The sequence below is a fragment of the Tetranychus urticae genome, chromosome 3, assembly GCF_039701765.1.
Source record: "Tetranychus urticae isolate SD_2017Ah chromosome 3, NJAU_TeUrti_SD_1.0, whole genome shotgun sequence".
NCBI lineage: Eukaryota > Metazoa > Arthropoda > Arachnida > Trombidiformes > Tetranychidae > Tetranychus > Tetranychus urticae.
In genome coordinates this window covers 3,555,276-3,577,647 of record NC_142960.1, presented here as the reverse complement: position 1 = coordinate 3,577,647, position 22,372 = coordinate 3,555,276, and positions in this window count along the sequence as shown.

Below are 22,372 nucleotides of genomic sequence, written 5' to 3'. Positions count from 1 at the left end.
AATTCAATTCAAGTTGATATACTGTTGAACTGAAAAACATTTTTCACCAGATTATGATAAAGCAATTTATTCTTGTTCTCTGTGAGTAGATTTTTAAAAGACCAATCATGTGTTATGATTAAACTGAACAAGTGAAATAAAAAGATGTCAAAAGGCAACTTTGATTTCCTTGAAAATGTTATCAAAAAAGGAAAAGTATTTTAAAGTGAAATCGCATTGGAAGCGGAAGAATCAGGATATGATTGGATGTAAAGATGAGGCAAAATATGATCATAAATAGATGATCGATTTGGCCGAGAAGAGAAGAAGAAGAAGAGCAAAAAAGTAAATTAAAGAAGAATCAGTTTAGGTTATCATTTCATGATAAAGTGACTTTGGGAAGAAAAGGAAAGAATGCTCAAGATGATAATGATGATGTTTTTGGCATAATATAATAAATACATTATTAGTTGTATAGCAGTGTTTATATGGTGATTGTGATGAAAAGTCAAGTGACTTTAAGTGAATTGTAAAGTTGAATCTCTCTCTCTTCACATATTACATGTTATATGAATGAGTGAAACAGAATGAAAACAGTTGACAGAATTATTCAAATAACTGGGGAAAGAAAAGCATGGAACAAGAAGAAAATATTCAACATTATTCTGGAAACATAAATATTATCATCATTTGATATTATGTATAAAAGAAGTGAAACTCATTGATGGATGTAAAATGGGATTCAATTGGAGGAAATATCAAGAAGAGGATCAACATTTTTTTTGCTTTTGAATAAAAATACAGAGAAAAGTGTTTTTTTTCCTCTTCTCTTCAATCGATCAAATTTGTCTCAAATGTTCCCTATAATTGTTCCAATGATCTTCATGATGATCATGATTGTAATTGCAACTTTAAATGTAACTTGTTTGACAATTGATTTGACTAGATAACAAATTGATGGCAAAGAAAAGGATTGAATCATTTTTTTCTTCTTCTTCTTCTTCTTTTCTCAATTAATTGAATATGAATTAGATCAATCATGTTAAAAATATCACCATTAATCAACAGTAATTGATCAAAATGGAATCACTTGCCATGGAAATTGGGTTAGAAAATGTTCAATTGAATTGATTAGGAACAAGAGTGAGAAAAGTTAATCCATTTCAATGGAAACATCAATTGAATATCATTGTTAGACAACAATATCCTTTTTTTATCATTTTTTAATTTCTCAACTTAACCTTTCAACTTTTCTCAATCAAAACTTGTTATCTGTTAATCACGATCTTCATATTGATAACATTTTCATGTTTAACTTTTTCATGAAGGAATATCATTGCGCTTTCTGTTTGCTTTGATAAATACAGAAAATGAATGCAACACGGAAGCCTTTAAACGATAATATTTAGCTATCAAAAACTCTCTTCAAATCCATCATCATCAATAAAAGTGTTTCAAAGTCGTTCAATTGTTTCAACTTTTCTGTTGGAATCTCTTTTATCACTATCCAATGAAATTCACTATCTATCTTGAAAACGCTAAAATATGATAAACAGTCCCATTAGCATTTTTGTTTCTCTACTCTGGAAAAATCGTAATTTCCTTGTAAGACAGAATTGAAATTTCGAAGATTTAGTTTATTGCCTCTTGTAGAAGTTTAAAAATAAGAACTCGCGCCTTTTAACCTGTGGGAATAAATTATTTTTCGTACTTTGATTCGAAATTTATTCAGCGATACGACTTTTTGGAATTCTCATCTTCGCTTTATTCAGCAAAAACTCTGCAAAAACTTTCTGAACTTGCAATACAGCCCGATGCCATGCAGCTCCTGAGTCAGACAAATTGAAACTTGCAAGAGTCTTTTAACAGCTAAAGCTTATGTGGGTGGATTTGTCGCCAAAATTCATTAAGAGCATTAAAATCCAGATGAAAAAACATGTTTCTTCTTATTTCAAGTACCTCATGAAAAGTCTTAAAGGTAGCCTAAGCTATTTTGAAGTGATTAACTTTTGTCCAACCAAACCTCTAACCTCAACCAAAATTGAATACTTGGACCTTTATATTTTGGGATTAATTAGTCAAAAAAATACAACTCTGCTCGTTAACATTGACTGGAATAAAAGAAAAGCTAAAATCTTTTTTTATGCCGAACCTTATTGTAAAACCTTATAAAGTTTTGCTAGCTTAATGGATTAGCGCGGTGAACGGAAAGGGAACCTCACTTGCCACAGGTTAGATCACAAGTCACTTTCACTCACTCATCGATTATTCGGACCAACCTGATACAAAGAATACAAAAAATTTAAATGCAAAATCTAATTTCTTTCGATATTGACAATCGATGGTCTAATTTAGTTTAAATCATCTTTTGAAATCTTTTGCTTCTCAAAGCAAAAGCAAATTGTTTTTTTTGCATTTCCTTAAAAAATCTCTCCTCAATCTTTTGTTTTTTACCTTTTTTCATTAAAAAACTCGAAGACTCTGAGCGCGCGAGTTCATGCTGTTGATTGGCAAGATAATCAAAGGCAAGTTCAAGGTTGGCAACAACAAATTGGTTTGAAGGTTTGATGACAAGTTTGGTTTGTTATTAAGGGAAAGTTGGCAAAAACAAACCAGTCAACTATTAAGTTAACGATTAAACGAGTGAAGATACAGCGAGACAATTGAATCAATTATTGAATGAAATGTATTCACAAAATTGAAGACAATTTACATGAAGAAAGAGACAAATTAGAAAGAGAAATGCAAAGTAAATTGAAAATCTGTATTTAATCCCATTTAAGGCCATTAACAACAATTTAATGTACTAACCATTGTAATGGAAATTGAGGCCAATTTTTGGTAATAAAAGACAATCAATTGAAACATTGTGATTAACAGCTAATTGAATTTGAAATGCATTTTCCCTCAAAATGTTGTGATAATATTAAAAGGATCTGTTTTTGGGTTCACATAATCAAATTACTGTTGACAATTGAAGCCAATTAACTGCTATTCCGAGCTACAAAATTGTATCCATTCAACAACAATATATTGTCAATTTCAATGTTAATATTGAAAATTAAATTTCACCAAATTGTATTTACTTTGCCTCTACAAGGTAATTTGGCGATATAATTGTGACAATCATCTCGATTCTCATAGTTGTTAACCTGCATTAAGAAAAGGTATTTTCAGGAGTCTTGATCATCATGAAACAGTTGAAACTATGGGAAAGTGTAGACACAATAATGCATCACGCTATTGATAACAATTGGTCAATCTTTTAATTTTGCATTTCTGTAAATCATGTAAAAACATGTGTTGACCAAATTGAAGACATTAAAGCTTTTCTTTCATGATGATTGTCTGAGAAAAGGAAGAAAAAAAACATTTCATTAAATCTTCTCTTCTTTACCTTTTGATGGTTCTGTTGACGTTATTATTGTCATAATTATCATCATCTCCATCATCCTCATCATTTTCCTTTTCATCATCATTCCATTATCATTGTTATCAATACGGAACTAGCCTCAATTGCATTATTGTAATTGCCTTTGATATTGTAATTAGAAGATATTTTTCTTCTTTTTATCAAAATGTAAATTGATATATTTTGCTTAATGATCAATGATTGCATGTCAAGTTGAAAGTTAACTTTAACCTGTCAAATGCATGATAAAGGTGAGTTGAGTTAAGTTTCGGGTAAACATGTTGATAAACATTGCAAGTAACAACAACAAAAACCTGAAAAGGTTAACAATCATTTCTCGATTGGTAAACACTTTGGGTAAATGTAGCAATTTGTTTACCTGGTTATTGCCTTTTGAGTGAAATAAACTTGCAATTATGATTCATTTGTAAATGGTTTGTAAATTAATGTTGATGAATCTTTTTACTGCACTTTATGAGCTTTAACCAGAATCTAGTTTAAATGATGTTTCCCTTTATGAGGTGTGATCCAGTGAATCAAGTTAACATGTTAATTTACAATAAATTAAATTACTTCTTATGGCCATTGGCGGAGGTCAACTTCTCTGTTCTAATTAAGACGTTTCATTTAAAGGTAAGTGTAATCTTGATGAATGGTTTTGTCTTAAGGTAAGATGATGATGATGGTTCTAGTGATGTATTATGGTTGAACACTCAATCCAACTTTTGGTTAAAGAATGTCTTTTTTTTACGTTTCTCTTGGTTTAACGATTACCAGCATTTTTGTACCTGTAGAGAGGATAAAATATGGTTGATTAAGGGTGAGAAATGGATTGAAATGTAGAGATAAAAATGATTAGCAAATTTGATGATAAATTAACTTTACCTTTGTTAAGGTGTTACTTTTGGGCAGAACTTGATTCTCCTTAATGATCATCATTTGTTCAATTAATTATAATTTAATTATTGAGTCAATTTATTTCAATCAATTTGTTTCATTTAAGAAGTAAAATATAATTGCAAGTTAATGTAACCAAAAGGCGCAAATATCATGAAGAGAAGTTGATTTTTTTTCTTCTTCTTTTTCTTTTGCATGGAAAATGGTTAAACGAATTCCTGATTCATTTAAAAACTAAACATTGATTGTGCATCAGGGAAACAAGGAAATCAATCTGATTGATTGCCAAAATTATCAATTAATGGAACTCAGAAGAAGATGAGACAAAAAGAAATGAAATGATTTATTAATGATAGAAATGGCAAGTTAATCGAATGGTTGAACGGTGAATAAGTACAAAAAGTGGGAGGAGAAGGTTCAACATGATGATTCAGTAGCATTGAGACAATGGCAGAAATGGGTTCTGAAGGAGGTTACACATTCTGTAACCTTTTTTTTCGTATTTAACCAAAACTCTGAGCATGCCACATGAAAAAAAGTACATTTGTGGTTAAGACTATACTCTTATAGGTCACAATGAGATATCCTTTGAGCTTTGCTTTTGTGGATAAAATCAAGTTTTTGGTTTTTATCTCAACTCCATTTAGGCTCAATAAAAGATATAATTAATCAATGGTTGATTCCTTTTCATGAACATTATACACACACTTAGTAACATACTTAACTCGGGGGTGAATCTTGGGGTGGGTTGGGTTCACTTATTTTCTGGAGGAAACTTTTTTCTTCTCTTCTTCTTCTCTTCATCATGATTTTGATGTAAAAACAGTGTAAAGTGATTTATGGATGAATGAATTTCTTCTTGTATCATCTTGGATAATTCAATGAACTAACTTGGAAAAGGCAAAGTAACATTGAAATGTAATGCAAACACGGTGGGTTAAAGTGGGTGGTAAAGTGAGTCTCGTTTGGTCAATAAAGTTAATCACTTTGCTCACATTGGCTTTGGCTTTTGACGTATTTGATTGTCCAATAATGTAAAAAAAAGAAGAAGGAAAGGGTAAAGAAAAGGGAAAAATTGCTTTTCTCTCTGTTGGCTAATATTTTTCATGATATTAATAGTTGAACGAACAGTTCCGTTTCCATTTCCTGTCTACATTATCTGTCGACCAACACATATTCCTCTGTATATTCCCTTTCCATGGTCCACTGAGTCGTAATTTTTTCTCCTTTTATGCTCTTTGTTATCAAAATGTTGTCATTTTCTTTCATTGAACCTCATCATAATAACAATATAACATGTCACAGTAAACAGATAATGGACATAATAATAGGCCATTTACCAACTCCCAATGAAACATTTGATTATGGTCATTTAACTGACATGTTACTTGGTTTAACAACTTTTCAGGATCATTTGAATTTTCAACTTTATCCTTTTGTTCAACTCAGAATAAACATTGAAAACTATTCGCTTCTAACCATCAAAATGAATCTAAACGAGGAGAACTTTGAAAATCTCTATTGTCCATGTGATAACTTGGTCAGTTTTCATGCATGATTAGACCCAGCTGTGTCGAATAATACTAATCCTAATCCGTCAGTTGACTTTTTTTCACCTTGGGTGCTGAGTAGACTTTAATTGGTAAATGGTTTGGCTTGAAACAAACTTGATCTTCTGAGCATATAATCTGTTTATCTGGTTAAGTTCAGCTTTTTTCCATTGGCTCTTCTGTTCAATGAATCCAGCTAAAATAAAATGGACAAAAATTATCGAAAGAGAAAAGCATTTTCCAATTTATTGATTAAGTTGATTCATTAATTGCTACTGAATAAATTTATTATGAGAATGAACATGAGTTTGTTTTTGTACCTTTTCAATGCAAATAAATGTTAAAGTGACAATGTATAATTTACAAATTATCTTGCCACAATAGAATAGTTGATTAACCATGTAAAATTGATTAGTTGAACACAAAGGGAAACATCATCATCAGCTCATAATAGTGACAATAATTTTGATAACTACAAGAGTGTTTCCAGTGTTGCCTTAACAATAACAAATGTTGATTGGTAAATGTATTTCAATGGTTAAACTGATCAATGAAAAAAGTCCATTAACAACGCTTCTCAGGGAATGAATATAATAGCAACTTTTATCCTCTGTTTCCCTCCATTCAACATAATAATATTCATAGTGAATCCATGATTTGGCACGCTTATTCAAATGAAAGAACGAGGGAAAAGAATAAAAAAAATCGAATAGTCAGTGACTTATGAATCGGCTTATGATGAACCATTTCGAGCAACTGTCTGTCTACGACTATCGACTAGCTCATAAGCTTTTAAGATTTATTTGCACAGCAATAAAAAAAGTGCATTATGAACTGTACAAGAAACGATAAGTCGAGAAGACTGGAGAGAATAAAAAATGAGGAAAAAAGGAGGAAAAGGGGAAAATGGCCATTATGGTGAAGTTTTGGTTAAGATGTTCAGGTAATCGGTCTAAATAGCCAAGTTAAAATGGCTGAGAACTTGCAAGTTGAACTGAAAGGCGTAAATGTCACGAAAAAACAACTTCCGTAAAATGAAGTAAATTTAATTCAATGAAAGAGGATTATGCTAACCGAACCTTTTATTTCAAAGGACATTAACTGGTATCTTTTTCATGCTCCTCGACTCTTGACCATTCAGATGTAGCACTATAAAGTCCAGTCGTTTTTTATCCTCTGAAGCACTTACAAAGGAGTGACGATTAGACAAAAGGATAATCCTAATGGAGTTTATTACCATTTAGCTTGGATAATTGTCTACTGAAAAACAAGGAATTTTTAAATTTTTAAAGCAAATAGGACTTTTTAAGATTACGAACTTTAAAACTGAATCAGGCTCGAAATAACCAAACATTTATTAATAAGCTCTTTTCAGGTAAAGCAGTTTGGCCAAAGTCGAAACAGATAAAATCGAAATTTCTCATTGTTCGAGTCTCGAGGCTTGAGCTGGATTGATAAAAGCACGCAGAATCACTTAATCATACAATTCTCAGATTCTCGGTAAACATTTTTGCTCAATTATGAGAAAGTTGTTTTGAAAAAATAAAAAACTGGATTAGCATCTTAAGCTGAAGATTTGAATTGTTTACTCCATTAGCCAAATGAGTCTACTCCGAGGATTAAACTATTTACAGAACGGATCCGAACTTTTTTTTCATGTTCCAATGTCTTAGTGGCTACATTTCCATGTCACGTTCAATAAGCGTGAAAAAAAAGATTAAATGTTCTAATCCAATTGGGAAAATAAAATTTAGGATACTGTTTTAGGTTGCGTTGGTTCGTCAGATTTGATAGCATCAAACCTAATTCTTTCTTCTTGTTCACCCAAAAGTTCATGATATTATTTACACTGTTTATATTATTCTCAACTGACATTTACCTGGCTTTACAAAAGGCAAGTACTTGAGTGAACAAAACTAATTCAATTAGATTATGATGAACACCTGATTTAAAAGCCATTGAATTGTTATTGTAAAGTCAAATAGTTGATTGTGTGTTAATCTGTTTGTTTGCCTTCCATTTTCCTCTCTTCTCCCAATTCATTGCTCATAACAACTTGGAGGGTAAAAAAGAGCAACAAAGCGACTTTTTAGTTTCAAGTGGTTTAAGGTAAAAGGTAAAAAGGTAAAGGTGCAATTGATTGAAAGGAAAAAAAATGATTCGCTTTGTTCGAGTTAATCTGAGCGATAAAAGAAACCAAATTAACATTGGCAAAGCTTTGGCTTTTTGCCTCTGTAACAACAAAAGACAATTTTTCTTCCTTGGTTACCATTCAATTTGATAATATTCAATGAACTCCTAACTTTCCAGTCCAAATCTCGGGTGGTCCTAAAGCAACCAAAACGCAATAACAAAATTCAAAATAACCAAATATTCTTTGGTCGTTTTCTCGATTTCTCGAGATCAAGAAAATGAAACCGACTTTACTTGCAAAGTCAAAACGTAAATTCAAATCCAAGTCGAAGTAAATCGTTTTCTTGATTGACCATTCGAATTTGGTTTTACTTGTTTTGACTGTTTTGAGGGGCAATTTCAATCTCGATATCACCTTAGAAGAAAACAAAAGATCGAAGAAAATCCATTATGTCGCTCGGTAAATATCAAGGTACGAATGTAATCAAAGCCAACGATTTTTTTCGGCTCATCATCTAATCATCTCTAGCTTCAATAGTAATTTTTGTCGATCCTTCAACTTCAATCCTTTGCATTTTCACACAACTGTGAACTCGACTAACCACAGGTAAATTAGACACGATCAATTGTTAGATGAAAGAAATTCTTTAACCTTTTATTCTTTTCTCTTTTTTCTCTCTAAATCTTAATTGAAACAAAATTTTCTTTCATTTTCTTCTCTTTCATTCATTGTTACCTGGTCACGTCAATTATATATTACTATTGACAGAGAATGATGTTAATTGATTGTAATTTCAATTTCAATTCTTCTTCTTCTTCTTCTAATTAGTTAATGGCTAATATGGAAACTTATCAACATTTATTATTATAATAATTTACCTTTAAGGCAGTTAATAACAGGTAATCACAATCACAGATTTTGCTTCGTTTTCCTTTTCAATTCTTAACTTACCATTAAATAGTTGATTTAGTTACAATAAGTTCGATGTTGATTACATTGAAAGATAACGAGCGTTTTAATAGCTCATAATCAACCTCATTAACAAAATTTTCCCCCTGAATCAAAGTCAAGGTTAAGAAATGATTAATGAATAATGATTAAGGTAAAATAATTAAACGCAAAAGGACAAAATGTTTTCCCACTTTTCAATATTACTAGGACGTTAGCGTGTGTCCAGTTCACTCTTCTGATTACGAGATAATTAGGTGAGAATAATGAATGAGAATTGAAATGATGAAAAATGAATATTTTCATTAAATTCAAGATTAACGTAATTGATGATGTAAATTATGAGATAATTTATACACATGATATATGAAGTCAAAAAGTTTCATTTTTTTGTGAAAATTGTGACTAAACTGAAAGGATTGTAAATTTTTACACAACCTTTCCACGTTTAAACAGAATGGAGGGAAAATGCAGAATCCATAATTTGTTGAATTGTATTGAGAAAACCTTTTGGTTATTCAGGTTGATCGTTTATTGTTGGATTAGGAGTATATGTAAAACTGTCTTTCGAGTAAAGAGTTGAAAAAATCCTCAACTGCACAAAAAGAGACTAAATTTTCAACTTTGAACCAAAGTCAATTATATTGTCCTTCAGAGAAACTTTTTAATGAAACAAATAGACGGCAGCGACAAAAAATAGGTTGAGCTTTCTAGGAACTCAGATTCCTGAGAAAATCATGTTCAGAGAGGTGGAAAAAACAATCCGTATTCAAAAGCATTGTGGAGGGAAACAAATTATTTTTAAGTTTGATGACGTTATGGTTTATTGCTGGATGATTAATAAGTGCAAAAACTCTTACTTTCAAGTTAAGAGTGGAAATCTGATGACATAAGGGTCATAAGAACTTGAACCATTTGTGTGATTAAAAAACTTTCTCTGAGCAAAGGTTCATGATTAAATCGCTTTCAAAGTTCAAACTTCATTCGCATTTTTTTCAGGTGTATCAGATTTTATTACTATATTTTCTCAATGGTTCTTTCCATTAACAATTTCAGTCTTTTAAATGTGAGTTGAAGACCTCTAGTTAGTTAAATTGGTAAACCTTGTTGAGTAAAGATTTAACCTTGAATTTGATTGCTGATTGAAAGTTGAAACTGGTAAAGCAAATGTGATGCATTCAATTGTCAGTGACACTTTCCTAAACGTAGTTCAGTTAACTGACAACAATAACACACTTTATTCACCTTTATTATTCTCATTACCTGTGCACATCATCTTCACTTGTTTATGCATATAAAAGCAGGAGTACATGTTATGTGCGTGTTTCACTGTTTATTGTATTATCAAGTGTTACAAGTGAAAACAGCATTAACTCAACCCATGGACCAATGAACATTATCTACCTTAAATTGGCTTTAATTGTTTCCAAATTATTAACCGCAATGTTGTTGCTCTTCATCTTGATCAACTTTCCGAGTTTCCTTTTCGCTTCCATTGTTTACGAGCCTTTTTCCTGTCTAACAATTGGTTCGCCTGAGGAAAAGGCCAAACAACCAAAGGTTGCCTTTGCTTGTGTCAAGTTGTGTGTGTTATTGTGCAAAAAATTGCAACTTAATACAATAAAAAGTAATTATCTTGATTATCTCATTGATGAAGGGAAATGCCTTTTAATTTGCAAAAATAATTGAAAATAATTGTCTTTTATTACAAGAAAAAATTACAATGGTTAACTGCTATTATCTACTTAATTATATAACAATCCATTATATTGTTATCCCGAAAAGAAACTCATTATTCCGAATTGATACAACTTGCGAAATGAAAACCCCTCACAGTCAATCCGTTTATTAGTTCAATTGACATTGATATTGATCGCATTTAAACGCAGATGGTAACGCGAAACATTTATCGAAATCTATTTATCGATCAATTTATTGTAAACGGACTTTTGTATAGACACAGTTTCAATCAATTTTCTCGTTTTAGGAATCAGTTTTCGCTCAAGTATTTTCAGATTCAATCTCTACTGCGGTTTGATTGAAAAACAGTCATCTTAAACTTTTAACGGTAAAAATGAGTGCCAGTTGATCCTTCATTAAAAGCGAAGTAACTTCTTGTACAGAAACAATTTTTCTCGAAATAAGAGCGAATTCTGATTGCTCATTGAAAGTCGTATCAGAAAATGAGTTTGATGAAAAAATCGGACAACTGTACAAAAAGCGTTCGAATTTTCAATTTTAACTCGATTTTATCTAAAACTAACGATAAAAATTGAGATAAAAATTTCTTGATTTCATGGAACTTAGTTTTGATGCTTTTACAAACGCACAAAGTCCCGACTCTTGACTCGAAAGTCAAATTTGCTTGAACTCCTGTAAAGTCAATTGTGACAAGAAACAAACTTGGACTTATCTTGTGATAAAATTTTGATTTAAAGCGACCTTCCATTCTACATTGAAAGTCAATTATCTTCATTTCTCATTAATAGAGTGTTGAACATTTTGATTAACCAAAAATGAAAATTGTTTTCTCTTTACTTTCTCTGGTTAATTAATCACTTTACATTGTTACCTTTATAAAGTATCACAATTACCACCTTAACAGATAATTAAAGGGATAATTAGATGTTGATTTGAATTCTGCCGCCCAAATGTTAACCAGCAAATGTTATTGTGGTTTCCGGTCTGGTAAGGTAAAGACACAAGCCCACTTGAAGTATAACTTTATGAATGAGTTGATCCTCCCTTTGCATCAGGTATCATTCCCATGTGACACATAAAAAGCAAAAAGAGTCTATTTTTTGTTCAATCTCTTGTATTCCTCTCTCTCCTTACCTTGCTTCAGTTAATAGCCCAAAACTACATATGGTTTTACGTTGAACGATGTTCAACTTTCCAGTCCTTTTCTCACTTCATTTCCCGTCTTTCCCTTCAACAATTAAATCCTACTCATGCTGAGAGTTAATTTTTACCTTTTCTTCCTTCAAATCAATGGTTACCTTCTCACGATACCTTTAATCCCATGAGAGAAACCTGCACTTATTGTATCCAGTTGATCACAGATTGGAAATGAAAACTATCTCATTAAACTCAATTAATCATTTAATTTGTTTGCAAACAAACAATTGCCTTTAACCAAATCAAGAAGCCTTTTAATTAACCTTTTATCCCATTAAATCGAAATCTTTTTTTCTCTTCTTCTTCTTCTTCTTCGGAAGAGCAAAAAATCATTAAACTTTTCGAGCGAAAAGAATCACAGTTTCAAGGTTTACCTTTTTTATTGTTTGCTCAAATCAAACTCAACGTTTTGTAATGTAAATGATTCTTGACTTTTCACAGTCAATGCGCCATTCAATGAGCATCACAAGACGAATCAGATTAGATACTTTTTCATTCAACTCTTGACAAAAGACTAATCCATTTATCCATCAACAAAGAGTCTTAATCTGGACTCTCAAGAAAAGTTAAATGATGAAAACAAAAAGCAATGAAACACCTTTCGAGTGGTCCTAAAATCGGATTAACAGTTGAACATAAACTTGATTCAAGTTATTCACTTTTCAAGATTACCTTTTATATCAATTGTTACAACAAGTTTTGCCTGATTCACATTCATTTTGTATTCAAACTGTGCCTTTAAATGATTAAATGGATCGGGAAATTAAACTCACAATCAGCTAATTATTGTCATTGATTGAAGGTTTGTGAATCGATAGCCAATCAGGTTACCATGAGAGATGAATGAAAATAGCAACACAACAAAGTAAACACATTTAAATATGAATTACAAATGAGCATTTCAAGTTTTAACTCCTCCTTCAAGGTAAAGCCCAAACTGAATTGAATGGGCGTTTCAATGGTCATTAACACAACCTTTAGAGGTTTGTTGCTGTAGTTGAATGGGCATCTTCAAGTAGCCATCAATCAATTGCTAATCTACAGAAATTCATTGTCGATAAATATTCTTTGCATGGAAGACGAAGGATAAAAAGAATCGTCTAAAAGTGACAATTTCAATCATTTATTACAATCTATCAAATTGGTTAATTGATACGTTTCATTAATGATGAGCTGTTAATTAATCAGTTGATAAAATGAACAAAAAAGATGCAACAAAAAAAGATTGAATAGAAACTTTTTTTTGTCTTTTTCTAATTCAAGAAAATGAAATTATCGAAATGAGTTTACAAATGCAGAAACATGGAAACATGATTTTCAATGGTTACACAAATTGGAACGTCAATCAAAGTCATTAAACAAAGAGATTCAGTGTACGGTCCAGTTGCAATGAACAACTGCCGCTGTTTACCTGTTAAGATGTTGCTTGTTAATTACAGTTGATCTTGATCTTGTTTACTCTTGACTTTGATTGGAAGAATCAACAAGATTTAGTAAAGAGTTGGAAATGATCCTTTACCATGATTTGGTGGTAATGATGAGCTGTTAGGTAACATCAAACTAATCAGTAACCTGAAGTAATTGAGACACGCGAATCTCAACTAATGTTTCCTTACCTGATTCACCTTATAATTAACTGTTTTGCCAGTGTTACACGATCAGCCAACTAATCCGTTTCAATTGCACTAATAATAATGATTAACTGAAGATAGAATCTCAAAATTGAATTGAAAAATGATCATCATTTTTGATAACCGTCAATTTGTTTTTCAATTATTCCGAGAAATTGGATTGAATCAAGAAATGGGAAAACATTGAAAGATATCTTTAAATACGATTGTCTACAAGAAGATATTAACACTCAACATTTTGTTACCTGTAAACTTGTAACCAAATCAAGAAGCAAATATTAGGATGGAAAAGGCCTTAAGGGTAATTCAGTTAACCATTCATCCTTTTCTTCATCTTGATTCAAGGCGTACAAATGAAAGATGCTTTTATCCTCTTCGTCTCCAAGTTTACTCTCTTTTTCCAGTCTTCCGTGTTGCCCTTTTTCAGCCTTGTTTCTGGCCAACAGAAAATACAGTTTGAAAAGATAACAATTTTATCTGATTATCTGGATTCCTTTACAATTGGTCTTACATTATAATTTGCTTCTCAGTTAACTGACAAAATACAAATTATATTGACATTAATTAGGTGTTTTCAAGCTCACCGCATTTAACCTGCAAACGTCTTTTCACTGAAAAAAAAGAGATTCGCCACCAAAATTAGAACCTTTTCTTTCTCTTTTTTTTACCATTTAAGTTGCAAACATTTTCACTTTATTTCATCTTCAACATGATCATTAAAGTTATTTGGTTGATCATTAAAGTCAACATTTACTTGACTCTTTTTTTTCTGGACAAAAAGAGTGATTCTGATCTAGTTTCAGGTAAAAGACGATTAAAGCAACAATCAAAGTGTTAGTTTGTTGTGCGACTTGGATTGAAGTCTGATTAAAAACAAATTGCATTGATTGATTAGCCTTGAAATGTAAATTGCATACTGATTGATGATTAACCTTGAAAATGTTAAATCACGTTTAAATGCAATAGAAAATGATTAATTGTAGAAACAATTAGGATTGTAATGAGTGATAATTAGGCTCTTTGTTAATGATTAGATTGATGGTGAAAAGGTTTGCATTGTTTGCTACTCGTCTATTTGGTCTATGGTCATGTTATTCACAAGTAACACATATTTTGTGTGAAAACAATTGCATGATTCTAATTGTTGGTGATTATCATGATGATGATTGTCAATCTTTGGGTTGACTGATTTTCAGGGCAAAAAGGTAAAGACAATATTGCAACTCTAACAAGGTAGACAAGATGAGGATGAGGTAAAGAGAGGAGAAGAAGAAGAAGAAGAAGAAGAAGCCAAGAGACACGCAAATAGCGACTTAAATAGTTGAGCATCCTTTTTGATTTGTAGCATTTTAATGCTTGACTGGCCAATCATTAAAAATCGCAGGTCATTAGTGGTACTTTATTATCGTTAAATAATGCCTTCTCTGCCTGTGAATACATATTTGATAAAAGGATGAAAGCAAAAGGAGGAAGAACGACATTGTCAAATTAATATGAAAACACAATAACGTTACGGTTCAAACGAAAGTCCAAAGTGGAAACAAAATTTTGCTTCTTTTCTTTAAATGAACAACGCCACCAACACATGACCTTGACACTGAGTTCAACTTAGCCAATAGTTGACCATTGATCGACTGTGACTTTAGGTGGACATTTTTGTTGAACCAATTGCTTCTGTTTTCGCCTTAAAATTACATTTTTTTTGTCCAACTTCTGTTCTTCGCCCTGCTCATTATGATGGGTGGAGTTGGTTAGTTGATTGTTGGTTTGATTGCTGAACGATCATCATGATAATGATTGTAATAATGATTTAGGTGGGTTTACAATTGTAATGCTTTTCTTTGTCATCGGGAGGAAACAAAAGGCTTTTCGGGTTAAAAAAAGCGACTAAACTAGTTTTTGATTCCTCTTTTTAGTTGTCAGATTGTGGTACATTCATGAGCAATTAATAACAATTTAAAAGACTTGGACTGTAACACCCAACACAGGTGACTAGATTAAAGACCAATTACTTGAAAATTGTCAAATTTTGTTCCCTTTAAGTGATAACTTTCTTCTTATTTTGGTAAACATCTTTTCATGAATATTATTGAAAGGCTTTATCAATCATAATTAACTCAAGGTATTAATAATTGTTCATCATTTGTGCGTGTTTGATCAACCATTGAGCCATTGATTGTTATTTGCTAAAAATGTTGACAGTACAAAGTTTCAAGGTTTACCTTTTTCTGGTAACAATCAAATTTGTTTTTCTTAATGTTTACCTGAAGAGAAAACAAAAGAAACGTTAAAACGCAAAAGATGATCAATTGATGTAAATTGTTCCATTTCGATCATGAACATCATTTGTGTGATTATTCATCCTTTCATTTGTTTCTTGTCCCAAAACATCTTGAGGGTGGATTCAATAGAAAACCTTTTTTTTGTGTTGAAAAAGAAGAAGAAAAAGGTTAGAAAAGGAAGTTGTTAAGGTCACAAGGAATTGAAAAGAAAACAGGTAATCATGGCGAAAAAGCAGAACCTCGAATAAGATAATTGCAGGTAAAATGATGTTGATCTTTTTAAGCAGTTTCATTGCTTCTTTAATTTGGATAAAAGACTCTTAATTGAACATTTTTAACAAACCAGCAAACACACAATGAGACACAAATAAAAACACCAACTTTAGTCTTTTGTCTTTTTTTACCTTTCATCTGGTCGAGACTTCAGGTAAATCTCAATCATTCGGATTGCCAAGTAAACCCAATTTTCCGCATCATTTTTTTTTCCTTTCCTCATTTCGTTTGACATTCCCAACATTTTGACTCTTGTCAACTCTTTAACGATAATGACTTTTCAGATCATTATATCTTGTCTAATCATCACAATCTAATTTTAGTTGAATGTCAATATTACTTAATTATTCAATAACAATTAGTTAATGGTTTTTCATTTCAAACCGATTAACTCTTTCAACTGAACGTTTTTTTACCTGAAAAAGGGAAAAGTTTCTAATAGCAATTATTATTAGACTGGTTACTATAAACATTGTAATTGATTGGCAAATGGTTCATTGATTGATTAAAAGATGAAGATTAACCTGAAATATACTATAATTTAATCAACGTTAAGAATAGTTTTCTCTTGTTGGTCGCTTCGTACTTAACATGACCATTAAGAATGGTAGACACCCAAATTGATTGATAGACTCGTTGAGTTGAGATGATAAAAGTTTTTCTCTCTTCTTCTTTATCTTCTTCTCTTCAAATTGTTATTTAGTGAAGTTCGAGGAGCAAACTTTTGGTGCAATTCAATGAAATCATCACCATCATCAACAAGAGCAGTTTTTATATATTGAATAGGAATTGAAATGCAATGAGCCGTGCAATTGATTGAAATCAAAAAGTTGTTTCTTGTTCAACTAAAAGTTTACGCTTTTAAAATGAAAATTAAACGATTGATGAACATTTTCATGTTATCCCGATGAAAAGAAGTGAATGGGAATTGAAAAGATGATGATAATAAATTGCTCTTCTCATTGAAGAGTAAAGAGAGAGAAGAAGAAGAGAAACTCAAGAATTTGATTGTAGGCTCAATTGATTCATAATAAGTAATGAATGCGAACAAGAAAAGCCAAGATGAACTGAAAAAAGGTTGTCTTTTGAAAAGGAAACAAGTTGCATGATTAATGCATTAATGTGTACAACCTTTCAAAACTGGATTCACTTTTGTCCAAAATAATAACAATTGTAAACAGAATCAAGTTAATTACTTAATCTAATTGTTTGCCTATCATCACTTGAGATGCTTTGCAAAGAAACAATTTGATTGCTCGAAATGAATGAAAAAAAAAATGAATGAAAAATGAATGCAAAAAATTGTAACTCAAATAGGCAAAGGAAGAAACTCATTTCTTATTGTGTTTTATGGGAATAAAAACTTCCAAAAAGGTTAAATTAAACTTGAAACTGATGATAATGCTTAATGATAGTGATTGTTGGTTTAAGGTAAACGCGTTGATGGTGTCATTTATGCCCGGTAAATGGGCTTTTAAGGTTAATTCCAATCGCTTTAAGCATAAATCGTGTGAATATTTATGGTTGTTCAGTTAGTTTGTTGTTTTGTGTGAAGCTTTTATCATTTACCTTTTTTTTTATTCTTAACTTTACCTTCTTAATTTTTACTGATTGACTTTAAACACAGCAGCAACAAACTACGCAAAAACAGTTGCGATCGTTGTAAGTCTAAACTTTCACACGAGAACCACACATAGAAGTGGGTGAGTTGTCTGTGTTAATCGCAACACTGACCTTAAATTGAAGTTAGAGCAACGTTTTTTTTTCTAGCTACTTAAACATATAACAAACTCACAAACCTTTAAATTGATCATCAAAATCCAGCCACAACATTATTGTTGCTGTAAATCAACAGTCGATATTATTATCCATTAAAAGTGTAATCTTAACGATTACAATTTTCTCACAATTTTTGTCACTTCTTCAAATGTCTGACCATTCTGAATCCTTTAATCACTGGTTCATCGGTATCAATGAGTCCTTCATGCTTTGCATCGTCAATTGCAAGTGAGAAAAAAATATTTTGATGAGAAAAGATTAAATCAAGTTATCAAGAAGTGTGTTTTATGTGTTTTTTTTGTTCAAACAAAATAATAGATTTTGGAACTTTTTTTCTTCTTATCTGATGTTCCACTTGATCGAGTTTAATCAACATGAAATATCAATTTCCTTCCCATGATGCATTTATCAGGTAAAATTAAATGACCGCAAAGTGTGAAAAGATTCAAAATGCCTTTTCTTCTCATGATAAACATTCTGGTCAAGTGATGAGGAAAATGAAGTCAGAGTAAATGATAATGACAATGGAAATGATGAAGGACCAAAAATTCAAGTTTACCTATCAGACCATGAAAAGTGACCATCTTTGGAGATTCATTTTTTCTTCTGTTCAGATTCAACTTGAAACATGAAAGTAAAAAGATGATGCAAAATATCAACAAAAAACAATCTTTTTTTCCAAATATAAATTACTTTTTTTTCGGTAAAGGAAAATGGAAGGAAAAAAAATGTTGAGAAAATTAAAATAAACTCAATTACTTTGAAATTGACTCAATTTTGTTGACCTTTTCATTGAACATTTTTTTTCTCTCTCATTGTACTTTGGGTGAAAAGAAGCTTCTGAATTCATTTGCTTTTTTTATATTCAAGTTTCAATATTTTTTCTTCAACATTCAGATTCTCAGATTTTCATCAATTCTCATGAGAATTGTAAAGGAAATTAGACTTTTAACAATCTGAACAGAAATTTAATAATTGAAATAATGAGCCTTGATGCCTCTCCATGTTTCATGTAATACTCTGAATCGACAGTTTTTGTTTCTCTAACCTTGACATTGAAAGTCCGTCGTCTTCCTATTCAGCAAAAAGGCCAAAAAGTATGAAAAAAGCATGAAAATCATTTGCAATAATTGATAGTTACAATGAAAGTTGAAAGTTATCTTCAAGTCTAAAGATGAAACCGATTGGAGTTACATTTAATGATTGTTACGCTGTTTAGCGATGCTTTTTAAGAGCTCTTAGCCACTCAATTTACATAATAGATTAGCTGAAAAGGCATTACATGAGCCTTGGTTAATCGTATAATTAAAAGAAGAGGAAATGTTAAATGATGTTCCTTTGAAGCGAGCCCATAAACACGGCTTTGAGGTCAAGTGGAAGAGTAAGACTTCATTTTTCGGTCAAAACATTCATCACTTTTGGCACGCGTTTTAAGTCAACCTTTTGAAGAGGAGAAGATGATTTTAATATAAATATCAACACGTACAATGAAAGCAACAATAAAGTACAATAAAGTGATCTTCAAATGGAGAGTTCACTTTCCATCGATTTGTGTGTGTTGCCTGTCTTTCCATTCGCATAATGCAGTACAAATTGATTGTCATGCAACAATAATATTGGACAAGAGAAGAAGAACAAGATTTATCCGAATGATAATTCAGAGGGAAAAGCGTTGAAAGAGCAACTAACCATGGACCTTTTATGTCATTTAACAGAAAAGGTGTTGAGTTTTATCTTCTTTTTTTTCTTCTTCTTCTTCTCTTTCGATTATAACTGTTACTATTATCACAATCAATGGCTTTTTATCAAATTTTGAGCCTCTCTCTCTCTCTCCAACAAGTAACTGCTCTGCGAGAAAAGGCCTCTCCAAAAATGGTCCATTTAAAGCTTCGAACCAAATCAAATTTAATAACAAAATCGTTGAAGCGATTAGTGTTCGAGTTTTGTTTCTTTTTCTTGTTCTCCTTTTCCTTTGCTTAAAATGATTTGGCGCTTCGATAACAAACTCACACAGGGAATGGTTAACAGTAATTGTAATCATAATAGCAATTCTAATGACAATAATGGCTTTCATCGCTATTGTCAACAGCATTGTTCGTCTAGGCCAATAATGATAATGTTTCCAATGATAAGCTTTTATCAAATGACAGAACATTTATTTGTAAATATTATAATTTGATTCTCTTTTCCTTTTCCTTTTCATCTTCTTCATCTTCTTCTTCTTCCTCTTTTCTGATTCTGTCCACCTTCTATTTTTGCCTCATTTTTACTCTTCCATTGATCCAATGATAACAGACTAAGTGGACTCTAATTTGATGGTCATTCTGACCTTCTTCTTCATTCCGGAAACAATTGATGCTCATCTTTTCTCCATTGTTTTCATTCGTTCTCTTCGTCCATCTAATTCATCGTTCCTCTTGCTTCTTGTTCATCATTCAACTCAACAAAAGAAACAATTTAAGTGACACAAACAGACATTATCATTGTAACATGATAATAACAACAATAACAGTTTTTTTCTCCTTCTCTAACTATTCTGTCAGTTGAGTCTTGATAATTCAGAAGAGAAGAGAAAAAGATGATCAAGAATAACATTATTTGCTCATTAATAATGGAACCAATTTCAAAGTTTCCGATTTTCTTGATAATTCAACAGCCAAAATAATTATCACAATCGATATCATTTACCAATTGTTTGCCAACATTTGGTAGCAAAAAAACTTGTTTCCAAAATTACAGTGAACCTAATTTACGATAACATTTCAATGGCAAAACAAGTCGAACCTAAAAATTGAACTAATTGATGTTGATGAATATTTTCCGTGCAAAATTTCAATTCTTTTTCACTTAAAATGACACTTTTTTTCCCTCATCTATTTTCGGCACAATTAGCTAACAATAGTTGACTTGGACTTGACCAAAAACAAACTTGCCTTTTCAGGTAAAAAAACATTGGCGTGATCAGTGAAAAGTCATTAAAATATTTTTCAATGTTTATCAAATTACGATTGAAATTAATCAAACAAAATTACTCTTGAATTATCTTTTCAAATATGATATTCATTGGAAGGAAAAGAATCAAAGGATCAATTAAATTATCATTATTCAATTTCTTTGTGATGGAAATGCTTTTAATTAAATTGTCTCATTTGGTTCATTTGATTAAAGATTTGAAGATTGAAATAGAATCGGTTCGACATTGCAAAGTGTAATTTTAATGAAGTGATAGGCGAATTGATTTCGCTGAGTAAATGTGAAAAGGAACGGAAGATGAAAGGAAAAGAGCGAATAATAGTGTTATTATTATCAACACCTTGAAAGGTGATAAATTGAACTCTAATCCGTGAGATGAAATTAACAAAGGATAACGAGATGAAAGGGAATGTTTTTGTTTCCGGTAAAAGGTAACATTGAAAAGGTATTGAGTGGCGAAAGAAAAATAATTAGATGAAAAACAAGGTGGAAAAAGGTTGGATGATGACAAGAAAATAGGTAAATGCCATTAAGCGAGATTATCGTCAATCAAGAGTAAGATCGAGTTGTTAGATTGAACACAAAAATTGCAATTGTTTTTTTTTTCACCATTTCAAGTGTTGCTTCAAAATTGTTGAAGTGATTTTGATAATGATCGTAACTGACCAATGTAACTGACCAAAAATCAAACAGTCAACAACTCTTGAAGCATTTATCATCATCTTTTCAGCGCAACAAAGAAAGAAGGCTAAAATGATGAAAAGGGAAGATAAAAAGAAGATTAAGAGAAACCTTTGAAAGACTCATTTCTACCGATGGCTTTTTTGGTAGATACAGAATGAACAAAAAAAGGTAATCGTTTTGCTTGGAAGGTTTTCCAAAGAATCGCAACTGTCTTCATTTTTATCCTGAAAAAAAGGCTTTTCCTTTAACATCGATTTAGGAAACAATTTAAGGTCATTCTGTAAGTTACAGGGAAACTTGAATCTTTCAACACTTTACCTTTGCTTTTGTAAGCAATATCCAATTCGGAATGAGCCTTGGATCAACCAGTTTACTCTCATCATCATCTTTTCTTCTTTTGCTTTTCTTTAATGTTCTACTAATTGCCAATCAAAATCAACCCACCCTCGTCTTTACTCATCATCATCATCTTCTGCTCCTTTACTTTGTCTACTTGTCTTTCATCTTGAAGACAGCTTCTCTCTTCACTTAAAGACGTTTACTTTTTTTCCTCTTCTTCTTCTTCTCTTTATTATTCTTTTTCATTCTCAAAATGTTTTTCTCAGGTTAATTCATGGTTCGTAGATTGCTACTGAAAAATGGTATTAATGGTTGAAGAAGAAGAAAAAAAGATGAGAATGAAGATGAAGTGAGAAACGGTGGGGAGGAGGAAGAGGAGGAGGAGGAAGGGGAAAGGTAAGTGGCTGACCCGAAGTGCCCTTCAAATGGTGAAACTTGTTGATTGAATCTCTGCTTTTATATCAATATCAATTGACCGATTCACTGGAAATCACTCAATTGAACCCCATCTTTCACCATTAATCTTTCCCTTCTTTCAAATTATTATTTCAACAAAACTCAATAAACCAATCAACATCTCAATCAACCGCTAA